At 39.6% G+C, this 25,774-nt stretch overlaps 1 protein-coding gene across 6 annotated transcripts in view; it reads right to left on the bottom strand.

The window, feature by feature from the left end:
- Positions 1-25,774, bottom strand: part of CHD9 (chromodomain helicase DNA binding protein 9) — a 244,116-nt gene that overhangs the window by 175,879 nt on the left and 42,463 nt on the right. For 2 of the 6 annotated variants that reach the window (XM_082438881.1, XM_082438895.1), the window contains exon 1: positions 17,367-17,517. The exons of 3 other annotated variants lie outside the window; for them this stretch is intronic. The gene's annotated coding sequence lies outside the window, so the exon portion shown is untranslated. One more of the 6 variants, XM_082438892.1, reaches the window with a different exon arrangement.

The raw sequence follows: 25,774 nt of genomic DNA, 5'->3' as shown, positions 1-25,774 counted from the left end.
CCAATAAGGATTAAAGTAGGGGATCACCTGTACTCCTCCCATCCAGGTTTTTATATTCATTCCTAGATCTACTTTCCTCTCCTATTCTGAGGACCTTACTGATAGGATACAGATACTCATATACCAGAATAACAATCTCCCACTCACAAGCCAAACTATTTCTGATCAAATTCCCAACCACATCACAAATAAATCTGAAAAACCACAGAAGACATTACTTTTTAATTTCCTCTGCTTTAGAATTTTTTTTAACTTAAAAAATGTTTCGTTTTTGTAACAAGCAGTAAAAAGTTAATACTCTCTTTCCTCTGCCTTCCTTCCCCACTCCTACCTGCTGAAGGACACTGCAACAGTCACTCTTACTTCTCTCTCCTGAGTCATCAATTTTTCTCATTCTACTAGATCATTTTCATAGGCATACAAACAAGCTGTTATTATAGCTTAGGAAATACCTAAAATATATACAGAAAAGGAAAAAAGGGAAGCAAAATGGTACACTACAAAAAAATCAATTGAATACAAAAAAAGAGCAGGATGAATGGAAGAATGAAGAGCATGTAAGACATAAAAAAGCAAATAGCAAAATGACAGAAATAAGTTTTTCCTTATCAGTAATTACTTTGAATATAAATGAATTAAATTCTCCAGTTAAAAGGAAGATATTGGCAGAATGGATAAAAACAAAATCAAAAACATGATCCATCTGTATGTGATCTATGAAAGACTCACTTTAAATACAAAACCACAAAGAGGTTAAAAATGAAAGGACAGAAAAAGATATCCCATGCAAATAAAAATCAAGAGCGCTGCAATAGCTATATTTTCAACAAACAATGGATTTTAAGTCAAAAAGGTTACAAAAAACAAAGAACGTCATTTCATATCAATACATGGTTCAATCCATCAAAAATATGTAATAATTATAAACATATATGTGTCTAACAGTAGAGCCACATAATCTATGCAGCAAATATACACAGAATTGAAAGAAGAAACAGACAGTTCTACAGTAATACTTGGAAACTTCAATATCCTATGTTCAATGGTGGATAAAACAAACACACAAAAAGTCAATAAGAAAATAGAGGATTTGAATACTATAAACCAATTAGACCTAAAATATATATACAAAACACTCCACCCAACAATAGCACAATGTTTATTCTTCTCAAATGTTCCTGAAACATTCTCCAGGATAGACCACATAGTAGGCCACAAAACTTTTAATACATTTTAAAAGATTGAAAGTATACAAAGTATCTTTCTGACCCCAACAGAATAAATCTGGAAATCAATAACAGAAGCAAAACTGGAAAACTCACAAATATATGGAAATTAAACAAAACACTTTTAAACAACCAATGCATCAAAGAAAAAATAACAAGGGAAACTAGAAAATACTTTCAGATTAACGAAAATGAAAACACAACAATACCAAACCTAATGAGATGCAGTAAAAGCAATGCTCCAATGGAAATTTATATCTGTAAACAACTATATTAAAAAAGAAAGACCTCAGAGCAATAACCTAACTGTACACTTTAAGGAAATAAAAAAGAAGAGCAAACAAATCCAAAGGTAGCAGAAGGAAAGGAATAATAAAGATTAGAGATAAATGAAATAGAGAAGAGAAAAGCAATAGAAAAAAAAAATGAAATCTATCCTCAGTTCTCTGAAAAGATCAACAAAATTGACAAACCTTTAGCCAGATTGGCTAAGAGAAAAGAGAGAAGATCCAAATTACTCAAAGCAGAAACACAAGAGAGGACATTAATACAGACTTTACAAAATAAGGATTATAAAAGGATAATGTGAACAACTGTACACCAACAAATTGGATAACCTAAATGAAATGGACAAACTACCACACAAACTACCAAAACTCACACAAAAAGAAATAGAAAATCTAAATAGATCTATAAGAAATAAGGAGATTGAATCTGTAACCCAAAACCTCCCAATAAAACAACCATACCCCAATAAAATAAAATATAAAAAACAAAACAAACAAACAAAAAAACCTCCCAACAAATAAAAGTCTAGGACCAGATTTCTTTAATGGTGAATTCTATCACTTATTTATAGGACTGACACCAATCCTTCTCAAACTCTTCCACAAAAGTGAAAAGGTGGGAACACTTTCTAAATCATTCTGTGAGGTCAACATTACCCTGATACTGAAGCCAAAGGGATTACAAAAAAACAAAAACAAAAACAAAAAACCCAACCAAAGGCTAATAACCCTTATGAATACAGATGAAGAAATCATCAACAAAATACTAGAAAACCAAATCCAGCAGATTATACACATATATATACACACATATACAACATATACATCATGACCTAGTGGGACTTATCCTAGGTATATAAAGGTAATTAACATATAAAAATCAATCAATATCATATATCTTATTAACAGAATGAAGGAAGAAACACAATATTAACTCAATGAAGAAAAAGTGTTTGACAAAACCTAACACTCTTTCTGATAAAAACACTCAGTAAAACAGGAATAGAAACAAACATCCCCAGTTTGATAAAAGCCATATATGAACAACTTACAGCTAACATCATACTCAATGGTAAAAGAATGAAAACTTTTGCCCCAATATCAAGAACAAGACAAGGATGCCCACTTTCACCACTTCTATTCAACACAGTACTGGAAAATTCAGCTGGACAAAATAGGCAAAAAAGTAAAATAAAAGGCATCCAAAGTGGAAAAAAAGAAGTACAACTATCTCTATTCACAGGTAACATGATCTACAGAAAACTATAAATACACACACACACAGAGTTAGAGCTAATAAACGAATTTATCAAAATTGCAGGATACAAATCTATGCAGAAAAATCAGTTTTATTTCTGTAAAATAGCAATCACCATTCCAAAAAGGCAATTAAGAAAAAAATTCCATTTACAATAGCATTTAAAAAAATACTTAGGAATAAATTTAATGAAGGCCACGTAAGATGTGGGCACTGAAGACTACAAAACATTGCTGAAAGGAATTAAAGTATATCTAAATAAATGGAAAGACATCCTGTGAATAATGAAATCTAAATAAATCAAAGACAAGGGGCTTCCCTGGTGGCGCAGTGGTTAAGAATCCACCCGCCAATGCAGGGGACACAGGTTCGAGCCCTGGTCTGGGAAGATCCCACATGCCACGGAGCAACTAAGCCCGTGCGCCACAACTACCGAGCCTGCGCTCTAGAGCCCGTGAGCCACAACTCCTGAAGCCCGCGTGCCTAGAGCCCGTGCTCTGCAAGAAGGGAAGCCATCGCAATGAGAAGCCCAGGCACTGCAAATGAAGAATAGCCACCATTCACGGCAACTAGAGAAAGCCCGCGCACAGTAATGAAGACCCAAAGCAGCCAAAAATAAATAAATTAAATAAATAAATTTATTAAAAAAATCAAATTGAAGACATGAATTGGAAGACATGATATTGTTAAGATGACAATACTACCCGAAGTGACCTACAGATTCAATGCAATTCCTATCAAAATCCCAATGATTTGTTTTGCAGAAATTCATATGGAATTGCAAGGGACCCAGAACAGCCAAAACAATCTTGAAAAAGAACAAAGTTGGAAGACTCATACTTCTCAGTTTCAAAACTTACTACAAAACTACAATTATCAAAACAGTGTGGTACTAGCATAAGGACAAACATACAGACCAACGGGATGGAACTGAAAGCCCAGGAATAAACCCTCACATCTATGGTCAATTGATTTTTGACAAGGGTACCAAGACCATTCAGTGGGGAAAAACAGTCTCTTCCACAACTGATGCTAGGAAAACTGAAGAGCCACCTGTGAAAGAATGAAGCTGAACCCTTACCTTATACCATATATAAAAATTAACACAAGCAGATCAAAGATCTAAATTTAAAAGCTAAAATTCTAACACTCTTAGAAGAAAACATGGAGGCAAATCTTCATGACTTTCGTTTTGGCAATGATTTCTTAAATATAACACTAAACGCATGAGCAAAAATAGAAAAAAATAGATAAATTGGACTTCATAACAACTGAAAACTTGTGCATCAAAAGACAGTATCAAAAGAGTGAAGACAACTCACAAAATGGGAGAAAATATTTGCAAATCATATCTAATAAAAGTTTAATACCCAGAATTTATAAAGAATTCCTACAACTAAATACTGTAAAAACAACCCAACTTAAAGGAATGGCCAATAAACACATGAAAAGTTACTCAACATTAGTCATTAAGGGAATGCAAATCAAAATCACAATATTTCATACCTACTAGAGATGGTATAACATAAAGGAAAATAACAAGCACTGAGGAGAACGTGGAGAAACTGAAACCCTCCTACACTGCTGGTAGGAATGTAAAATGGGACAGCCAATGTGGAAAATAGTGTGGTGGTTCCTCAAAAAGTTAAACATAAAAAAAAAAAAAAAAAAAGTTAAACATAGAATTACCGTATAACCCAGCAGTTCTATTCGTAGGTATACACTATACACCCAAAAGAATTAATAAAAGGGACTCAAACAGATATTTATACAGCAATATTCATAGCAGCATTATTTACAACAGCCAAAAGTTGAAAAACTCTAAGCACCATCAACTGATAAACAAAATTTGGTATAAACATAAAATAGAATATTATCCAACCACAAAAAGGGGATAAGATTCTGATACATGCTACAACAGGGATGAACCTTATAAGCACTGTGCCAAGTATAAAAGGCAGACACAGAAGGGAAAGTGCTGTATGATTCCTCATATACAAAATACCTAGAATAGGTAAATTCATAGAAACAGAAACATTAGAGGTTCAGGAGCTGGTAAGAGGGGAAGTAGGGAGCTATTTAAGGAGAGTTTGTTTGGGGTGATGAAAAAAATTGGAAATAGTGGTGATGGTTACACAACATTGTGAATGGAAATGCCACTGAATTGTATACATAATGTTTAAAATGGCAAATTTTATGTATATATATACATATATATGTATATATATATACACACACATATATATATTCACAAACACACACAAAGCCAAGCATGCTCCTACCTCGGGGCCTTTGCACTTGCTGAATACACTCTTCCCTCATTTCCTATAAATTCTTTTCTCAAAAGTTAACTTTCTCGGTGGGGTCATTCCTGACCAACCTATTTAAAATGTCATCGTTCTCCTCCAATACTACACATCTCAGTCCCCCCACTTTTTGCCTTAGTATTAGCTAACATTCTATGTATTTTACATATATATTTTGGTTAAAGCTTATGTTACCAGAAAATATAAGTTCTAAGAGATCAGAAATGTATCCTTATCATATAGTAAGCAGTAAAAAAAATACTTATTCATGGCATATACACACAAAACTTTCTATTTGGGTAGGCAGCGAAGAAGGAATTCTATGTAAGGCAGAAACTGTTTTTGTCCCTTTAAAAAATCTTATGTGAAACTTACTAAAAAAATGGCATTAGGGGTTATCTGGACATTAAGCTTATGACCTATTTTAAAATATTTTTAATTTTTTTCTTCCAGTTTTACTGAGATATACTTGACATACAGCACTGTGTAAGTTGAAAGTGTACAGCATAATGATCTGACTTACATACATCATGAAACTGTTATCACAATAACTTTAGAGATCATCCATCATTTCATATAGATACAAAATTGAAGAAATACAAAAAAAATTTTGTGATGCGAACTCTTAGTATTTACTCTCAACAGCTTTCATATATAACATACAGAAGTGTTAATTCTATCATGTTGTACACTAAATCCCTAATACTTGTTTATCTCATACTTTACCTTGTACATTTTGATGGCCTTCATCCAATTCCCCTCCCCCCAGCCACTACTCCTGCCTCTGGTAATGACAAATCTGACCTCTGTTTCTATGAGTTTGTTTGTATGTTTGTTTTTGAAGTGTAATTTACCTACATTATGTTAGTTCCCGTTACACAAGAGTCTTTTTCTATACATTTCAAAATGATCACCATGATAAGTCTAGTTATGATGTCACCATACAAAGATATTACTTGGTTATTAACTATATTCCCCACACTATACCTTTCCCACCAGTGATTTATTTATTTTTGCAAATGGAAGTTTGTACCTCTCAATCTTCCTCACTTCTTTCTTTCCTCCCCCACCCTCTTTCCTCTGGCAACCACCTGTTTGTTCTCCGTATCTATAACTCTTGTTTCTGGTTTGTTATGACTTTGTTTTGTTTTTCAGATTCCACATGCAAGTAAAATTATACACTATTTGTCTTTCTCTTATTTCACTTAGCATAATACCCTCTAGGGCCATGCATCTTATTGCAAATGGCAAGACTGCATTCTTTTTTCTATATATACCACATCTTTTTTATCTGTTCATCTATTGATGGGCACTTGGGTTGCTTCCATATCTTGGCCATTATAAACAGTGCTGCAATGAACATAGTGGTGCATATATCTTTTCAAATTAGTGTTTTTGTCCCCAAAACACAAAATATTTTAAAGTTTTAATTGTGGTAAAATATACATAATATTTACCATGTTAACCATTTTTAAGTGTACAGGTCAGTAGTTTTAAGCATATTGACTGTTGTGTAACCAATCTTTAGAATTTTTTCATCTTGCAAATTTGAAATCCTATACCCATTTATTTAAACAACTCCCCATTCTCCTTCCTCCAATCCCAACCCCTGGAAACCACCACTCTGCTGTTTCTAAAGAATCTGACTACCTTAGATACCTCATCTAAGGGGAATTATACAATGTTTGTGTGTGTGTGTTTGTGTGTGGAAGTGGCTTATTTCACTTAGCATAATATATTCAAGGTTCATCCACATTGTAGCATATGTCAGAACTTCCTTCCTTTTTAAGGCTGAATAACACTCCATTGTACGTATATTATGGCCCATTAAAATTTTTTCCAGTATTTTTCAAGTTCTTTTTGAACAAGAAGCATGATATGCTATAGAATCTACCCTTCAGTAGTATACTTAGCTATTTTATGGGAAGTAGAGTAAAAGATGTCTGGATACCAAATCCCAAACTGTGACCCAATTATCAGACCTAACCTGCTGAGAAAACTTCTAACCAAAATACTGTACTGTGAAACTTAATTCTTTCATATGAACATCAACTGTGTCTCTCCTTAATTTACCTGATAGTTACTTATAAGCCTAAACAGACATTTTCAAAGTAGACTGAAAGGATCCAAAAGAGAAATTTCCTTACCCAACATTATAGACTAAAACCTATTAGTATTATTTGTTTTCCCCCTACCAGGAGATCAAAATTCTAATCTCTGTAACTAACTGAAAGTGTGACAACATACTTAACCATCTGGCCCCCCAGTTACCTTGTCAATGACAGGTTTGGACTGAATGCTTATGAAGGTGTCTTATAACTCAACACTGTATACTTGGTTTATTTTCTATTCACATATTCACAAAACACCTACCCCAACCAAACTGGAGATATCAGGAAAAAAAGCTTAAAATCCTCATTAAGGAATAAATGCAAGATAAAAAGTAGTGGGCTCTATATTCTAAAATAAAAGCTTATGAGATTTAACTTTAAAAATACCTTTTAACTTAAAAAAAAACATTATTTTTTCCTCTTGAAGACATCAACCATAATGTTCTATACCTAAAATTCTAAAAAAAAAATAATAATTATGTTACGATTGTTCTATCCTTCTATTTGTAGGAGTATCACTGTCCTCATTTAAAAAAAATTTTCAGGCTAGTATGACCCTAACATATAACAACATGAACACCAGCAAAACCTAGAACTTAACAGAAAAATAAACTAATTTGTAATAGTTATCCAGAAGAACATCCTTCAAAATTATTCCCAGTAGACAATTTAAGATAATTTAGGTTGTTTTATTAATGTACAATACACAAAATCATCACAGAAGTCCACATAAGAAGCTTTACATGTCATGTATTCCAATCTCTATTAACATTTGTGTATAGAACTCTATTAAATCCCATCCTTCTCTCTGTTTTATGTTTTCTTGGTATGTTTCAGATTAATCTAACTGCATAAGGTATCCATCCAGCTGATTAATTATAAAATAAATTAGATCACTAGTCAATAAGAAAAATATCTGGCAAATAGCAATCAGCCATGGCATAGTTGAAGGAGCTCAGGCGTGAGTTCAAATTCTGCCATCTCTAAGCTGTATAACCTTCAGCAGTTCTTTTAAATTCTTTTTCCTCACCTGACCATCTACATTGCAGAGTTGTTACACAGTTCAGAAGAATAAAGTCTAAAATATAGTAAGTGCTCAATAAATATATATTTCCCTCTCACTGACCTGTAGAACTAAGAACATATATCAAGATTCTACATTGGCTTGCAGAAAAATTACTAAGAGCCTGTTATATCTGATTGTACTTAGTTTCCAACTCATTTAAAAAATATTTATACTAACCAACAGTATCATCAATATGCCAAAACTCATCTTTGCCCTCCCAATATATATGCTTGCTCATTTTGTTCCCCTACTAAAGATATCAATGCCTCTCCACCCATTTTTGCTTCGATTCCCCCACAGGCAATCCATGCCTTAACCACATTGAAATGTTGCTTGAATTCATCAAACTTTCTCATGTCTCCATTCATACATACAGGAAGTTCTCTTCACCTATAATATCACTTCCCACCATCCCTGTTCCTCTCTTTAATGCTTCTGATATTAAATTCAAGTTCTACCATCTCTAGGAAGCCAGTACACACACACACACACACACACACACACACACACACTCCGGCCCTCTGGAAAGGTTAAGCATTCACTAATTTATTTTTTTATTTTTCGGCCATGCCATGCAGCATGTGGGACCTTAGTTCCCCAACCAGGGGTCGAACCCGTGTCCCCTGCACTGGAAGTGCAGAGTCTTAACCACTGGACCACCAGGGAAGTCCCAAGCATTCATTTTTTGTATTCCACACTTTACACACTATATATTATCATTCTTGGTCTACTTGTCTGTCTTCCCTACTAAACAAGAGGAGTGCAGAGAATGGTTCTTATTCATCTTTATCCCTAACATCTACTAGTATAATTCCTGGCACATAGTAAATACCCAAATGTTTTCAAGAATTCAATGTCATAACGTAAAACAAAACAAAACCTCTCAATCCTTAATAGTTACGCCAAAAATTGAGATTCAAAAGCATTCTTTTAAGCAACAATGTACCATATTTTTATGACTTGAAGTATGCCTCCACTGAACTGCACTTAAAAATGGTTAAGACAGTACATTTTAGGCTATATATATTTACCCTACACACACACACACACACACACACACACACACACACACACACACACACACACACACGACAATGTCTCAGTGATCCAACTGAAGCTTAATTCCTAGTTATCCCTCAAAGAATTTTGCTTTCATTGATAAGTTATTCTACAAGGGACCCTATAGCACAGTGGTTAAAAGTAAGGGCTCTGAAAAGAGACTGGTAAGCTTTATCACGTGTTAGCTATGTAATCTTAGGCAAGTCAATCATTTTGAAAACTCGGTTTCTTCAGCTGCAAAATGGGGATTGTAATAGTACTGATCTCATAGAACTGTAGTAAATAACCCATATAAAGTACTGCGTAAATACTGTTTTCAAACTGTGCTCCCTCGATTGTTGGGTAATCCTTAGCCAAAGAAAGAAAGGGCTTTAGACCACCCCTTCCCCCATTTCTTCCCCTATAAAAGATTTCACCCCGCATATTCTTTTATTTTACAGATTGAGCTGTCAAGTAGCATTTTTTAAAAACAAAGCATTCCTTGGTTTAAAAGAACTGAAACCACTAATCTAATAGCACTCAACTGATGCTCATATTAACATCTCAGTCTGTAGATCGCCACTTACTAAATTCAATTATTGATACTTACTTTGTTGGCATTCATACTTAATTTAGTTTTGCTTTGCATCTCACAGAAAGGGAAATCTTTAAAAATACAATCTCATCTCTACTCTTGGTACAAGCTAACTGTAATAACTAATTTGGGGCTGATATTGAAGATAGATTATAAGTTTCCTAGTTGCTACTGAGTCAGGTCAAGTTGTTTAACTGAAGTGGTTCTGAACATCAATCATACTCATAACCAAATTAAGAGAGTGCGTGTGTATACTATTAACATTAAAAACAGGAAACTGATTTAAATGAAGAATTTTCCAAAGTTTGAAATACACTAAAAACTGAGACCCAGGTTGATTATCACTAACTTGCAAGGCTGTTGCAGAGTTTAGAAATACGAAGTTCCTAAAACATAGTAAGTGCTTAATAAATGCAGCTTTCCCTCTCATACCTGTCATCTCTTTTCTGACTTCCCAACAACCTATAGTCATTCAAACCTTCCCATGGCTGTTAGGCTTTTCTAGACCTCCTCAGACTCTTTCACTAATTATCTCCAATGCTGTCCTCTCATCACCTTCAATACCCTTGTGTCCTTTTTCACTCACTCAACCCACCATAGTTTATTAACATCACCACTGTAATTTTACCTCCTTGCCTCAGTCCAATTCAATGTTTCTGAATATTTGTAATATTTATAATATTTACTATATGCCTGGCACCAAACCTTTATCTTCAATGTGGTCCTTGCTTTTGTTTAATGTTTAAATTCATTTTCCTATGCTTCTAGGCTATGTCTTTGCAGTTATTTGTTTTCTCTCCTCAATTCTTCAATCCTAACTTCCCCATTCTCACCCCAAAACAATTTTGCCTCTTAGACTTCTGAGGTTTTCCAGTTGAAAGTCACCAATCATCTTTACAGAAGCCATGTATCTGTCTTTGCATCTATCCCTTTTTTCTTCTATAAATACTATTTTCAGAAGAGGAAGCATGACTCTTCCCCAAAGATAAATCTTTCACCTCTTAATACCTACCATTCCATCTAGCCTTTCAAAGGGACTTACACCCACACATTCCACCTCTCTCGAGGATCTTTAATCACCCCCTGCAATTGCCTGCTTTCCTTCTAACTTTAGGCATCAGCAGATCTCTCCTACCTCAACAAAAATGTAAATGTACAAATGAAATCATCTTGTTTCTTCTATCCTTCTATTCAAAGACAAATATTGAAAATAAATTATCCACTGCCTCCATTTTCCAAATACCCATTTGCTTGTTAACCTCTTGTACTTTAGTTTCTGCCCCCATAAAATTACTGCAACTCTTTCAAAGATAACTAAGAAAATATAGAGAGAAATATATTGAATTCAAGTCAGCTAATTCTATGGGAAAAAAAATTTTAATTTACTCAAACTGTAGTAAAGCACAAAATTTTAAGATAAAACAAATCTTATGCAAAATATACGAAACCTAATCATTGTCCTCACCATTTTTTCCTTCTTATAAAAGAACTAACAAGATATATTAGCAGTTATCTTTCAGAAGAATAACCACTGATTTCCAATATTCATTTTTTTTTTCCTTTGGCCACATGGCTTGTGGGATCTTAGTTCCCCAACCAGGGACTGAACCCAGGCCTTTGGCAGTGAAAGCATGGAATCCTAAGCACTGGACTGCCAGGAATTCCTCTAGGATAAAATTTAATATGCTTTACAGGGCTGCTGCTTACTCAGGTAAACTAAACTGAAATAACCAATGGCCAAAAAAGATAATCTTTCTTTACCCCCAAATTTCAAACCACGTCCGTCTGTAGCAATAACAGTGTCTAAAATTACTGGTTAAAAAAGTTCTAAAGCATAACCAAAAAAAACACAAAAAACCCTTAGATATTCATTTAGCTAACTACATTTAATTATGCCAAATTACAACAGAAACATCAATATCTACAGCTATCTGATAAATAATAGCTACTGATGACATAAGCTATAATTTTTACTCATAAGCACCAGAAGTCTCATTTAAAATGATACATTTAATATCAGACTGCCTACAAGCTAGTAACTTTCAGATTGCTAATTTCCTGAGAATATCAAAACTACAAGACTTTTCTATTCCGCACCATCACCCAAGTAATAATACATAAACCCATCTAATACTACGTTTTCATTTCTTTCTCAAACCTTCATATTTAATATAATCTATATTAAGATATTCACAAATAAACTTTCAAAAACTGAAGTACATTGTTAAAAAGTAAGATCATTACAGTTACCAATTTTTCTAACATAAATAGGAAGCCTAGTCCTTGCTCTCAAAACACATACTATGGGGACTTCCCTGGTGGCGCAGTGGTTAAGAATCCGCCTGCCAATGCAGGGGACACGGGCTCGAGCCCTGGTCCAGGAAGATCCCACATGCCGCGGAGCAACTAAACCCGTGCGCCACAACTACCGAGCCTGCGCTCTAGAGTGCGCGAGCCTAGAGCCTGTGCTCCGCAACAAGAGAAACCACCGCAATGAGAAGCCCGGGCACCACAACAAAGAGTAGCCCCCGCTCCCTGCAACTAGAGAAAGCCTGCGTGCAGCAACGAGGACCCAAGGCAGCCAAAAATAAATAAATAAATAAATATTTTTAAATAGAAAAAAATGCTAAAAACACATACTATGAATATGTCTTAGTGTGCTGTCACACACATAGCTAAAGCTATCCTCACTGAGGCAGCCAGCACTCAGATAAAACCAGTCCTCACCTTCTGAAGCACTTGTCTATGGATAGTGTTCAAAACTTGATTTCTCACCAATCCTTTTTCTCCCCCTATCTTCTTCTCAGTACATCTCACCATCATCTATCTAATTCCTCAAGCCAGGAACATGGAGATCTTTTTTTTTTAAATTAATTAATTAATTTATTTATATTTTATTTTGGCTGCGTTGGGTCTTCGTTGCTGTGCGCCGGCTTTCTCTAGTTGTGGCGAGCAGGGGCTACTCTTCGTCGTGGTGCACAGGCTTCTCATTGCTGTGGCTTCTCTTGTTGCGAAGCACGGGCTCTAGGCACGCGGGGTCAGTAGTTGTGGTTCTCGCGCTCTAGAGTGCAGGCTCGGTAGTTGTGGCGCACGGGTTTAGTAGCTCCGCGGCATGTGGGATCTTCCCGGACCAGGGCTCGAACCCGTGTCCCCTGCATTGGCAGGTGGACGAATTCTTAACCACCGCGCCCCCAGGGAAGTCCATGGAGGTCATTTTTGACACCTTTCATTTACATCCAATTCATCATGCAGTTGTCAACTCCGCCACCATTCCCATCTCCTGTCTCTATCAAATCAAACTTTATATATACATATACACATATATCACCTTTTCCATTCCTTCATCTCTACAGCTGCTACCCTAGTTCCAGTTATCATCATGTCTTACCTCAACAACTATAGTAGCATAATGTCTTTGCTTTTACCCTTGCCTTTCTCCAATCCATTCTCAGCCAAAATGATGTTTTAAAAATTTAAAGTATATTACTCCTCTGCTTCAAAATCTTCAATTACTGCAATGTCCTTAGTAAAACACAGAAGTCTTTAACACGTCCTGCAAGGCCCTGCATGGCCCTGCATGATCTGCTCTCTGCCTCTCATTTTATCTTGCACGGTTTCCCTCCATTATTATGCTCTTGCCATCCTGAACTTCTTTCATTTCTTCCAACATATTAACCTCTCTCCTGCCTTCATACGTATTTTTCCCATTCTAGGAAACTCTTTTCCTGCCTGGTTTCTTATTCTTTATGTCTTGACTTAAATATCACCACCTGAGAGGCCTTCTCTGACCATACAAACTAAAACCCTCCCCATTTTTCTCTCATAGCACTCTTTTCCCTTACTGAATTCACCCCAAATTGTAATTTTACGTTTATTTGCTTGTTCATTATGTGTTTCCACTATTAGGCTGTAGATTCTACAAAGACAGGGATTACATTACATAAAATAAATTAATAAGTAAAAGGATCTCTTAATAAATCTGCTTAATGGATGAATGAATGGATGCGCATGACCTAGAATCCAGGAAACAAATTACAGCTCGAAGTGGCTTCCCCTCCTCTGGGTCTCCCATCGTCACTTGATCAACTTTCCAACTGTTACCAAAAGAGAGGAGCAAAAAGTGTTCCTGCAAACTCAAAGGCAATACAATAGAACGAATGCCAGGAAATTGTACTCAATGTCAAATAAGTGAGACAAATAATGCTATGATTTCATGGGAAGCAGAGATCCTTAAGGGCTACAATGATAAGAGATGATTTTATTCACAAGGTGGAATTTGACCTGAGTATTCAGACTGGTAAAATCTGGAGAGGTAGAATGTATGGGGAGTGAAGCCCAAATAAGGAGTTAAGAGAGACAAAGTGTTAGAAGACAATTATAGAACTGGAATGTGGCAACTTATATTTACAAAGTAGGTAAGTGTAAAAAAACTAAATCTCTCATCATGTAAGAAATCTGTATTTTGTTAAAACATGTTAATCATGTTAAGACCACAACATCTACAAAACATTTGAAAGCTTACACTAAAATCGTTCTACCTCAGTCTCCATAAATCCCTTCTAATTCTAATCTTTGGCTTTTAAAGTTTTTCAAACATTTATGACAACACACTCTCATAATTAGTTTTCATAACTCATTTTCACTCTGACCAAGTTTCCATATTCTTATCACTATGTTCTTTATTCACTATACTGACACCTGATGAAATTTCCCCAGTAGATCTACTATTTCAACTACTGTCGAAGTAGTTGACTTTTTTTGTTCTACATTTATTTCAATGATCTAACTCTTCAGAAAATCTAAAATATTCATATGTACCAACATTTTTATTTTACTATTGATAGAAGCTTCAATAGATTTTACTTCTAAATCTGTAATGCTACTTCAGTTCCTGCCTCCTAAATTTACACAAGCCCCTCCCCTTCAGTTCTATCTTGTTTCCATAGGTAAATTATCAAGGTCTAGTTCAATGCCTTATGGAAGGCATTCAGTTATATTAGATAAGGGGTTTGGAGTTAAAAGTTTCTAGAGATACTTCCAAATTGAAAATGCTATGATTTCATTAATCTTATCTTGTCATGGGCTTTTTCCATTGACAACACTGCTTATCTTTATTCATGCTTGCCTACTTGAGGTTATTCTAAAAATGTTTTCCGGTTAAGGCCAACTTACCTGAAATACCAATATACCACTATTTCTTTCAAAACCTCTGCTTTTTCTAACACTTAAATCCAAGTATAATTTTTGCATTTCAGAGGAGGATCTCACGATACTTAGAATCACAGAATTGTCAAACTGGAGAAAACTAAGGTTCACAGAATTTAAGAAACTTGACTACATCGATATAGCTAGTAAAGTGACAAAGTCCTGATTCTCTCCAATCAGCACTCCTTCCAAGTCAAGAAGGCTTTACTGGTTACTCCAGCACAATGTTTTCTTCCTAATGCTATTTCCTATGTCCTTAGGACATCATCTTCTCCTAGTTAATCAATCACAACGTTTTTTTTAACTCTCAATTACCCACTCTCCTAAAACTGTTCAAGGATGACAGAGATACCAGAAGCAAAACTGGGAGGCAACTACTTTGCTTTTTCTCAGATCATTTTATGTCTATATTATATGATCTGCATTTATGGGAAACTCCCCAAGGAGTGAGACCTGCCAATACTTTGTAGTACACTATAACGATTTAATGTGAAGTGCTAAGGCAATGGAAGCGTAAACAGAAAAGTCTTGGAAGATACATGGTTTTACTTGCTTGGAGCAACAGATATTTTTCATTTAGTAAATATTTATCAAATATCAATCATATGGAAGGCTCTGTGCTTCCTATTAGCAAAAAGTCACATTTAAGTTCAAGTACTGTAAATCAAACAGAAAAGAAAGACTATGTTCATCCTTTTGCATTGCAAAAACAAAAACAAAAACACCAAAAACAAACACAGCACAACCCTCCCTCTGTAAAGTGGAATCCCCCCTTAAGTTCGCCTTCTGTATATTCAAGTGTTTGTAGACCTAATGGTTCTAAGTACCTGTACAATTATACACAGAGTTTAGGTAGAGTAACATTACAAAACAAGCCCTCTTTCCTTTTCAAGATCATAGCTACTTAAGTAAAAGTGGTGAGACTGAAATCAGAGAAAAGGAAAAGCTGAAAAGTGGAATGCAAAACTGAGAAATTAAACTGCGATAATGACTGCATTAAGGAAAATAAACTTTATTTAACGTGGGGCGGGGACTCTGAGGTACTTATGAGTATTTCACATAAACGGATAAAAGTCACAAAAGCGTCAAATCCCAGTCTTTCAAAAAAGCAACACTGTAAATATCACAATTAAAAAACAAATTCTTGTCTACTTTGTTCTGAAAAGTTTTATTTTCCTTAAAAACAAAACAAAATAAAACAAAAAAAACCCCACAAAGGCAAAACAAAACCAAAAAAGGAACAAACAGAAACCACTCTGAGCTGGCGACTGCGACAGGCCAGTCAGACACCCAGGCTTTCTGGGTTGTGCTTGGCTTTGGGATGGATGTCCGCGAAGAGAGCCCTGGAACCACCCATCACGTCCCACACCCAGATCCCAAGAAAGCAGCAGTCACGGCGGAGGCCCGACACACACAGGCGCTGGTGGGATCCGGGGTCCGGGCCCTGCTGCAGACGTGGAGAGGCCCTCGGGACGGAGGATTACAGAGAGGCAGCGCGGTCGTAACCCGGACGCCTAGGCCTGGAAAAGCGCCGAGGGCGTCCAGGGCTCGAGGGCACCCCAGCACTCGCGCGGGACGCCTTGTCATGAGTCACGGAGGCGAGAAAGCAGGCGGGCGGGGGAAGAGGCTGCAGGATGGAGGGAAGCCCGACCCTCGGGAGGGAACCGAGCGGACGGGGAGGCCCCGACCTCACACGGGGCAGGGAAGGGGGGCCCTGCCTACTCACGCCCTGCCCGCCCTGTCCGCCCTGCCCTCACCTCCATCCGACGCAACAGGCGCTGCGGCCGGGTCCGGACCCCGGGGTCTGCGTGCTGGGGGGCGGGGGCAGCAGCCCGCAGCCATGACAGGAGCGGGGCTGGCCGCGGGCGGGCTGGGCCGCACGTGCGGGCAGCGGCCCCTCCCCGGCCTCCCCGCGCTCTCGCCCGCCCGCCCCCGGGGGCCGGCCCCTCACCTCGGCGGCGGCGACGCGGTCCGGCCTGCCCCAACCCCCCCACCTCGGCGGAGCGGCGGCGGCGGCGGCGGCACGTACTCACCGCCGCTCACGGGTTCTCGCGCTTCGCCATGACTGAGGCGCCCCCGTCGCCCCCCGCTTCGACCGAGACTGACACGCGCGGCTGGCCGGGCGGGGGCAGCCTCAGGCGACCACCCAGCTGACAGAACCCGCCCCCGCCTCTCCCCACCAGTTGAGAAGCGGCCACTGCCCAGCGGCGCCCCCAGGCTTCCTCCCCACGCCTGGGGCGGCGGGTGGCAGCGACGGGCGGCGGCGGCACTTACCGGCGGCGCGGCCAGGCCCCCCTGTCAGCGCGGGGCCGGGAGGGAGAGGAGGGAGGAGTGAAGGGGCACCGCCTCCCCCGCGCCGCCACGCACCCGCCTGATTGGCCCAGTTCACTCCCCCAGCGCGACCCCACCAGCCCCTGCGAGCGGCACTCCGGCAGCACCGGCGCGTCATTTGCATACTTGTGCCCGCGCCGCTGATTGGCCCGGGCTCGGAGGGGCGGTGGAGACGGCGGCAGCTCCCGCCGCTGCTCCCGCCGCGTCGGGCGACCGAGGAGGGAGTATCCCCTCTGCCGCTCCCCTTTCCTCACGGCCCGGCCTGACCTGGGGTGGAGGGCGGCGGGAGGCGGGGTCGCCGCCCGGCTCCAACATGGCCCCGCCGCGCCGCCGACCCAATCGCCGGTGCGGTTACTCCGAGAGCCCTGGGCGGCCTCGGGGCGGGGAAGTGTTGGGGCCGGGCGCCCTCTGGCCGGAGCGCGGGGCAGTGCAGTGGCCCGGGCTCCCGTCGCCGCCCCGCCGCGGCCGCCACGTCAGGCCGCGCCCTCGCGGCGGCCTCTCCCCTCCCCGCTGCCCGGCCGCCACGTCAGGCCCGGCAGGCACGCCCTAGCCGCGAGCTGACCGGTGGCGGGGTCGGCGCCGAGGTCACTCACACGCTGGGCATCTCCCCGCCAGCCCGGGACCGCCGAGGAACCGCGAGAGTTTCTAGAGCCTCCCTCTTGACACGGTCGTAGTCTTGGACCCTCGTTCTCACTTCGCTCTGAGACTGCGGTGGCACACGCCTGTGCTGTAAAATCGGGAGCAAGGAGAGTGTCGCCGCGATGATGCAGCGATTCAGTCCAGGTGCTAAGCACCTGCCGCGGAAAAGGCACCAGGCTGAGGAGAGATCCAGCCCCAAGTCCTAATCTAGAGAGAGTACGCACCTCCAGTGGTGGAGAGCTGGGGCTGACACACCTAGTCATCTCCATGGTCAGGCCCACGTTCTAAATTGCACTGCTATGAACGGAAAGAAAGACCCCCCGCCCCCGCCAAAAAAAAAAGGGCGGGGGAGAAGGTGACGCTGGTCCAGGAGTAGGGGCCGTATAGAAAACCACGGCCTAAGAAGGCGTGGGGACACCTGGGTTCCCTCTCGCACTGTCGCTAATTAACTGAGTGACCTACATTAAATCATAACGTGTCCCAAGGCCTCGGTTTTCCCTTCTGTGAAATGAAGAGGCTGGACACATTTTTCTAAAAGCCTTCCGATTCTAAAATTCTACCGGTCTCTCTTTCAGGCCCTGAGCTGGCTTTAATACCTGACTAAAACTTCAGCATCCATATTAGAATGAGAGAAGACAAAATAATGGAACGTTAGAACTTCAGCCAGCCTACCTTATGTTTGTTCGGAACTGTTTACCGTTTCAAATCCTAGGAGGGTGAGATCTAACATTCACTTTACAGTTGACAGAAATCTCTTGACTTTCTGTCTTCACAAAGAAGCATAGAGCAATGTCACTGTGCTTGTTTATGCCTGACCAGAATGGAATGGCCGCGGTATACAGAGTGCTCGTTGCCAAGTCATTTCATTCTTTATACTCCCCACGAAGGCTCTCCAGAGTAGAGCAACACAACTCTATTTAGCTGAGATACTGAAAGGGTTGGGAGAAAACCCTGCTGAGAGAGAAGTTACAATTACAGTTTCGATTCCCCTCAAGGATACTTAATAACAACTACACACCAGGATAAGAATGCACGGAAACAGTTCATCTCTGAGCTCGCTACACTACTTATTTGAATACCACTTTAGTTTGCAAATCCAACCTGTTGAGTCAAATCTAAGGCCAGTAACATCTCATTTATCAACTTTACCTACTTGACAGAACTTTTCTCCCCAAGAAAACTCATGTATTCTTGAATACAGCCCTTTGAAAAAATAAAGTTTGGTGATTAAGGAGCATAATTATAATTATCAACACTACTGCAGTTTATTATGACCAATGAATGCCCTCAAAATTATGTAGATTTGTCCCTATAATAATGACCTCTAGAATGCTGTTTTTATGATTAAATTTACATGTTTGTTTGTTTTGTCTCCTTTATCACCACTGGGCTGACACTTCTCCATTGTCCTACCTAACAACCTTCTTTCCGTTTTTTTTGTTTTTTGTTTTTAATGCTTCTATTGTACTATGAACCTAGACACAGATAAACTTCTATTAGTTTAGACTTCCAAGATTTGAGTAAAGATTTTCTGTGGGGTTCTCCTGTGAGTTAAGCACATGAGGTTTTTTTGGGTTTTGTTTTTAATTAATTAATTAATTTTGGCTGCGTTGGGTCTTTGTTGCTGCACACGGGCTTTCTCTAGTAGCAGCGAGCAGGGGCTACTCTTTGTTGTGGTGTGCGGGCTTCTCATTGCAGTGGCTTCTCTTGTCGCAGAGCACGGGCTCTAGGCACATGGGCTCAGTAGTTGTGGCACACAGGCTCAGTAGTTGTGGCTCATGGGCTCTAAAGCGCAGGCTCAGTAGTTGTGGCGCACGGGCTTAGTTGCTCCGCAGCACGTGGGATCTTCCCAGACCAGGGCTTGAACCCGTGTCCCCTGCATTGGCAGGCGGATTCTTACCCACTGCACCACCAGGGAAGCCCGTTTTTTTGGTTTTTTTAAAATATTTATTTATTTACTTATTTGGCTGCACCAGTCTTAGCTGCGCCATGCAGGATCTTCTTTGCCACATTAAGGATCTTCGTTGCAACATGTGGGATCTTTAGTTGCGGCATGCGGGATATAGTTCCCTGACCAGGGATCAAACCTGGGCCCCCTGTGTTGGGAGCGCAGAGTATTAACCACTGGACTACCAGGGAAGTCCCCAAGCACATGGGGACAAAATAGATTTTTTGCCATCTATTTTGCTCAATGACGAGTTTTTGCTTACTTCTGAAATCTTAGTAGTATTCTTGGTAACTGAGGTTTTTTGGATATGTGCACTCTGGAAAAACCATTGCAAAGGATGGCTCTAAATCCCAGAATTTAGAGGCTACATCAGTAAACACTACTCTTTGCAATTTGAATTAATAAGAATCAATATCATCAACATCAGAATCTAGCAACACTGGCCTACTAGTTCCATCAGGCAATGGAATGTCCAGAACCAGGTGGTAGTAATGCTCTCTCCAGGATCCTCTGTCCCACTCTAGAGTAAAATTGGGTCCATTCCTACCCAAAGTCTTTCAAACCAAAAAGACCCCCATATCTATAGACACAATGTTTCAGGTCACTAGGAAGCCTGTGCTATGTCAGAGAGCCTTTCTTCACAACCCGAATGAAGCATTCTACAAGTGTCTCCAATAGGTACATTTACTGAAATCTAACTAGTCCCAAGTACTGTGTAAGGGTTTATAAGGGTTTAGCCAAGGAAGCCAGCAACTTCCAACTTTGTTATAGTATTGCATATTTGTTATTTTATTTTACCTTCACAGCGACTCTATGAGAAAGGGATTATTTCCCCCATTTTACAGATGGAGAGAGTTCAAAATCTTGCCCTGGTTACACAATCATTGAGTGGCAGAGATAGGATTCAAACTTAGAACTGACTGGCCCTAAAGCCTGTAACTCTTAACCATTATACTATATCCCTCCCTCAGCCTCAGTTTCCAATTCCATGTTTGTTTTTTGTTTTTTTTTTAAATTTATTTATTTTATTTATTTATTTGTGGCTACGTTGGGTCTTCGTTGCTGCGCTCGGGCTTTCTCTAGTTGCGGCGAGCAGGGGCTACTCTTCATGGCGGTGCGCAGGCTTCTCATTGAGGTGGCTTCTCGTTGCGGAGCACGGGCTCTAGGCACGCGGGCTTCAGTAGTTGTGGCATGTGGGCTCAGTAGTTGTGGCTCGCGGGCTCTAGAGTGCAGGCTCAGTAGTTGTGGCACACGGGCTTAGTTGCTCCGCGGCATGTGGGATCTTCCCGGACCAGGGCTCGAACCCTTGTCCCCTGCATTGGCAGGCGGATTCTTAACCACTGTGCCACCAGGGAAGCCCCCAATTCCATGTTTATCAAGCAAACTTTTATCAACTGATTTGGCACCTTGTAAGGGGGAGTTCCCTGTATAGGCATTTTGGTTGAGGTTACCAAAAAAGGAATATCTCAAAACGTATATGGTATATCAAACTTGGCATTTTCTTGCAAGTTTGAGGGGTATGAACCAATGCTCTGGTACTGTTCACTTTGGGGAAAAACTGATACAATCAAGATCCTAAAACTGCAAAACTAGGATTAGACCCTACTTCAGTGAGACCTACAGAAGTGATGCCCACAGAATAGTCAAAACAACCTTGAAAAAGAAGAAAGTTGGAAGACTCACACTTCCTGATTTCAAAACTTACTACAACACTACAGTAATTGGACAGTGTGGTACTAGCACAAGGATAGACATATAGATCAATGGAATAGAACTGAGAGTCCAGAAATAAACCTTTACATTTATAGTCAATTGATTTTCAACAAGGGTGCCAAGACATTTAAATTGAGAAAGAAAACTGTATATTCAAATGCTAGAGAATGAAGTTGGATCCCTACCTCACACCAAATACAAAAAATGGAAAGGGATGATAGAGCTAAATGTAAGAGGTAAAACTCTAAAACTCTAAGAAGAAAACAAAGGAGTCAATCTTCAGGAACTTGGGTTAGGCAATGGTTTCTTATATATGATACCAAAAGCATAAGCAACAAAAGAAAATATAAATTGGACTTCATTAAAATTAAAAACTTTTGCACAAGCAACTAAAGAAAAAAATAAATTGAATATCAAAATAGAAAACCTTTGTGCTTTAAAGAACACCATTAAGGAAGTGCAAAGAAAAACACCTACAGAATGACAGAAAATATTTGCAAATCATACATCTGATAAGGGTATAGTATCCAGATGTATAAAGAGCTCTTACAACTCAACAATTTTTTAAAAATCCAATTTTAAAATGGGCAAAGTATTTTTGAATAGACATTTCTCCGATGAAGATATACAATGGTCAATATGCACACAATAAAATGCACTCTAATAATCATTAGTTATTAAAGAAATGCAAATCAAAACCACAATGAAATACCACTTCACATCCATTAGGACGGCTATAATAAAAAAGACAGGCAATAACAAGTGTTGATGAGGACATGGAGAAGTTAGAACCCTCATACATTGCTGGTGGGAATGTAAAATGGTGCAGCCACTTTGGTAAACAGTTCTTCAAAAAGTTAAACATAGTTATTACATGACCCAGAAACCCCAAAGAAATGAAAACATATGTCCACACAATAACTTACACATAAATGTTCATAGCACCATTATTCATAATAGCCCCAAAGTGGAAACAACCCAAATATCCATCAACTGACGAATGGATGAACAAAAGTGTTATATCCATACAAAGGACAATTATTCAGCCATAAAAAGGTTTGAGGAGACTTCCCTGATGGTCCAGTGGGTAAGACTCCGTGCTCCCAATGCAGGAGGCCTGGGTTCGATCCTTGGTGGGGGAACTAGATCCTGCATGCATGCTACAACTTAAGAGTCCGCATGCCACAACTAAAGATCCTGCATGCTACAACGAAGATCCCACGTGCCGCAACTAAGACCCGGCGCAGCCTAAATAAATAAATAAATATTAAAAAAAAAAAAAAAAGGATTGAGTACTGCTACATGCTACAACATGGAATAACCTTGAAAACATTATGTAGAATGATAAAAGCCAGATACAAAAGGCCACATATATGATTCCATTTATATGAAATGTCCAGAATAAGCAAATCTAGAGAGACAGAAAGTGGATTAGTGGTTGCCTAGGACTGGGTTGGAGGGAAGGGGACGAAGAATGGAGAGTGACTGATAATAGGTACTTATGCGGGGGTAATGAAAATGTTCTAAAATTAGATTGTGGTGATGTTTGTACAACTCTGTGGATATACTAAATACCACTGCAAGTGTGAATTTTATGGTAAGTAAATACTATTTCAATAAAGCTGTTTTTTAAAAAGTAATGCCTAGGGCTTCCCTGGTGGCGCAGTGGTTGAGAATCTGCCTGCCAATGCAGAGGACACGGGTTCGAGCCCTGGTCTGGGAAGATCCCACATGCCGCTGAGCAACTAGGCCCGTGAGCCACAATTACTGAGCCTGCGCGTCTGGAGCCTGTGCTCCCCAACAAGAGAGGCCGCGATAGTGAGAGGCCCGCGCACCGCGATGAAGAGTGGCCCCCGCTTGCCACAACTACAGAAAGCCCTCGCACAGAAACGAAGACCCAACACAGCCAAAAAAATAAATAAATAAAGTAAACAATGCGTTAAAAAAAAAGTAATGCCTAGCCAGCAACTTCTTTTTATAGTATTACATTCATTAAATCCATATATTATGTATATATGTGTATATATACACACACACACACACGTAGGAACACATGTTGAGACAAAAGGAACAGATATATTTTAATTATATTTATCATATTAATTAAGCAGCAAATAATTTTTTTAATCTGAAGACTGTTGGAGTGGCACTGTTATTTCTCATATTGGGCTCACCAGTTCTGTGACTTTGGTATAATTTACCTTACCCTCACCATGTATGTGTACCAGACTGGGAGCTGTGTTGGCTACAGAAGAAGGGATTATTATTTTCATATAAATAATATTAAATTATTAATAATAAATACTGGGGACTTCCCTGGTGGCACAGTTAAGAATCTGCCTGCCAATGCAGGGGACACGGGTTCAATCCCTGGTCTGGGAAGATCCTACATGCCGCGGAGCAACTAAGCCCGTGTGCCACAACTACTGAGCCTGCGCTCTAGAGCCCAAGAGCCACAACTACTGAGCCCGCGTTCCACAACTACTGAAGCCCGTGTGCCTAGAGCCCGTGCTCCCCAACAAAGAGAAGCCATCGCAATGAGAAGCCTGTGCACCACAACGAATTGTAGCCCCCGCTCGCCGCAACTAGAGAAAGCCTGCGCGCAGCAACGAAGACCCAACCCAGCCAAATATAAATAAATATATCAAAATAATAATAATAATAAATACAGAACAAATGTGTGTGGACAAAATATCTTCTCAATCATCTTTATTGACATTCATTCACAGGTTGAGGTACTAAAGAAAATGTTGTTTCACAGACCGATAAGTTCTTATAAACTTTAGGAATACTTTTTTAATCTCTTACACATTTTATGTACATTCATAACTTAAATGTTTTATGCCCCATTATATTATGGAATATAACATAATTTCCATCTTTCTGCAATAATGAATAGTAGCTTGAAGAGCTTAGATACTTTTCTACTCTAGGAAAAGAATCTGAAAGTTGGTACAGTAGTGAATAAAAACTAACTTCACTTTAGCCCCTGGGTGTTGTGAAATTTCCTTAACTCAGTGGAAAACACAGGTTCTTTTTAGAAGAAAGGGTAAAGGATATCATTAGAAAGCTCTTTAGCCTCCCTTTTCAGACTCTTGTTCAAGCAAATAGAAAAAAGGGCAGGCTTTCAGTTGTAGCTTAGAGCACCTCAAAGATCAATTAAAAGCATGTTCAGCACTGTTTTCAAATCTAGTGGCTGCTGATAACAACATCCAAAGGATGTGTTCAGCCAGGCAGCCAATCTTCAGACTCTTATCTTAGGCCTACTTAATCAGGGACAGATCTTAGAGTCTCTAAGTTGTAACTATTTTATCCCCTGCTTTTAGCTAGAAATATACTTCAAAGCATGATCCTACTTGACAGTTCAAATCTTCCACTGTTTTGCTTTTATAAACAGTTGCTTGTCCTGGGAATTCCCTGGCGGTCCAGTGGTTAGGACTCCGAGCTCTCACTGCCAAGGGCCCGGGTTCGATCCCCAGTCAGGGAACCAAGATGCCACATGCTGCATGGCACGGCCAAAACCAAAACAAAACAGACAAACAAAAGTTGCTTGTCCTAATCTTAAAAGGTCTTCAGGAAAAAAAAAGAGGTTTTGCTGTTTTCCTTGATAAGACATTCCTGAGCACCTTATTCCTTCTCTTTGTTCATCTGCTTCTCTTTGGGTAATAGAAGCATTCCTGGAGAAGTTATATCTAAATCAAGTTTGGGGAAATGAAATGCATGATGTGCAGCTGCAATTTAAGAAATTAATTCATTCAACAAATATTTAAAGAATATCTCTGAAAAGGAATTCCCTGGTGGTCCAGTGGTTAGGACTCAGCGCTTTCACTGCTGGGGTCTGGGTTCAATGCCTGGTCAGGGAACTCAGTCCCGCAAACGGTGTGCGTGGCCAAAAAAGAAAAAAGAAAAAAAAATAAAAGAATATCCGTGAAGTGTCAGGTACAGTGCTAGGTGCTGGGAATACAACAGTGAAAAAGATAGGCATGGTCCTTTCACCTCATGGCAAGTTTTGTCAAGTATATAATACCCACTAATTAATTATTTTTATTAA

Source organism: Balaenoptera physalus (assembly GCF_965194825.1).
Source record: "Balaenoptera physalus genome assembly, chromosome: 19".
NCBI classification, from domain to species: Eukaryota; Metazoa; Chordata; class Mammalia; order Artiodactyla; family Balaenopteridae; genus Balaenoptera; species Balaenoptera physalus.
Note: the sequence above shows the minus strand (reverse complement) of the source record. Positions and strands in the feature narration are given on the sequence as shown.